Here is a 2,266-nt window from a genome sequence, read left to right on the forward strand (position 1 = left end):
GAGAGGGAGGGAGGGGGAGGAGGAGGGGGAAGGAGGAGGGAGGGACCGGAAGGGAATGCTAATGCGTACAACCATTCCTCACATGGCAAGTCTATAAGGCACTTTGCGAAGTGCTTTGTTCAGTTTCTTAATCTTCATCGCAGCCTCAGAAATACCACATAACCTCATTTTTCAGATTAGAAAACGGAGGGCAAGATGGAAAGGAGAAAGGCCCTGTCTTTGGCTTCATCCTCTCACCTGTGAAATCAGACGCCTGACAAATTCCTTGTTTCTCAAAGTGGGGCTAGTAAATCAGGAATCCAGAATCCAAGGGGACATGGTTTTAGCTCGAAAATTTTGTAGGAAAGCACTTTTTATTAAGCATAGACCTATTCTAAGGTAAAATGCTTCCGCAATTAATTTTTTTAAAAAGGCAAAACGCCTAAAAAATATTTCCCAGACATGCCCAAGTGCCCCTAGATCCTGGGGTACTCCTGGGTCCCCCCACTTAGGTAGCAAAGTCGGAGGAGCTGGATAGGACAGATGTCCTTTATGGTTCGTCCCGCATCTGGGCTGGGCCTGGTCACTGCAGCAGGTCCAGCTGGCATTATGGGGGAGGTAGGCATGGACGTTGCCCTTTGCTTATTTTCCTTTCTTTCTACTTCTGACTTTCTCCTGAACCCAGCGTTTCTGCTCACTCAGGTTACCTGCTCTCCAAACCTTGGCCCACACATGGTGGCCATTTGACATATCCATACAAGTCCATGTACAAGGCATTGAGTGACAGCAGTTTGGGTAGGTCTCCCGATTCCAGAAAGAGAGAGTCTGATTGGTCACTGCTCAGCTAATGGTTTGTGGGCATGGAAGACACACAGAAGCCAGGCAGGTGGTTCATTCCCAGAGAGGGTTATAGGCCAGCCAGGGACTCCCAAATGGTTTTCATCCCTGCATCAGGTGTACTTAATCACTCAAAGGCCAGGGAAACTGAGGCCCCTCGACCAAAAAAAAAAAAAAATAGCCATATGGGGCAGCAGTGTTTTTACAGTGCTCATAACCAACCAGGATGGTTGTGAAACCAGTGCCTTCTACAGAGCTCTCCCACCAGCCCCCTGACATCCCAGAGACCTGCAGAACTTCTTCATGATTCCCAGAGCAGGAAGCTCATCTGCGAATTGTACTCTGACTCCCTGAGAAAGGACAGTAGCAAAAGGCTCAGTGTACAGAGGTTTAATTCGCTAGGAATCCTTGCCTAGGACACTTGGAACACTGCAGCTACAGAAAATAAAAACTGCATGGCCCATGAGTCCCAAGCAGCAGTGGGAATGTGGAGTTCTCTGACATTCCTACATGGATTAACATTTAGTTTTTATACGATTAAAAACTGCTGTTATCTATTTATTTTGCCTTTTGCCCTTATGGATTAGAGTGCTTAACTGTCTGTGACTTAGAAGCCAGCAATTTTTGAATCAGAGCCCAGGGTCCTTGCAATGCTGTTTCTTCCAAGTGTCCCTGCAAAGCTCTCTGATGGGAGGGGAGGCTTCTGCTAGAGTGTGTGCACAGAAGATTTACAGGGTCTCTGAGCACTGGGATGTAGGACTTAGGGACCAGAGCCCTCTCAAGATTTGAGAGCACACAGGGCCTGGACTGCTGGAGAAGAAAGTGACCTGCCGGAGTCCTCCAGCCATTTGCACAGGCCCCAGGCCAGGACTCAGGCTTCTGCTAGAGTCCAAGCTAGCAAGGACAGCAAGGCAGAAGGAATAAAAGATGACAGTCGAATCAGAACATTCCTGGTCTCTCTGAGCAATTTGACCTCCTAAATTGATTACCCATCATTTCCCTTACTGTGCCTGGTGGTTGTTTGAAGAGATGGGTAATATTTAAGCTTAAGTACTCTGAATTACCTTCAGATCACTGAGTTCCTAACTCTGTAACTAAGGGCTCCTAATAAATAGTCTCCAATTATTGAGCAAAAACTGACTGACATATGTCACTGCTTTTTTTTTTTAGGTTTTCTTCTTCTTTTTTTACAGAAACAGCCAAGTTGATCCTAAAGTTTATATAGAAATGCAAAGGATCCAGAATAGCCAAAGCAATCTTGAAAAAGAAGAATAAAGTTGGAAGACTTACACTCCTGGGTTTAAGACCTAGTACAAAGCTACTGTAATCAAGACAGTGTAAGAACAGACATACAGACTAATGGAATAGAATGGAGAATTCAGAAATAAACACATGGTCAACTGATTTTTAACAAGTGTGCCCAGACCATTCCATGGGAAAAGAATAGGCT

Source organism: Myotis brandtii, unplaced genomic scaffold, assembly GCF_000412655.1.
Source record: "Myotis brandtii unplaced genomic scaffold, ASM41265v1 scaffold1152, whole genome shotgun sequence".
NCBI lineage: Eukaryota > Metazoa > Chordata > Mammalia > Chiroptera > Vespertilionidae > Myotis > Myotis brandtii.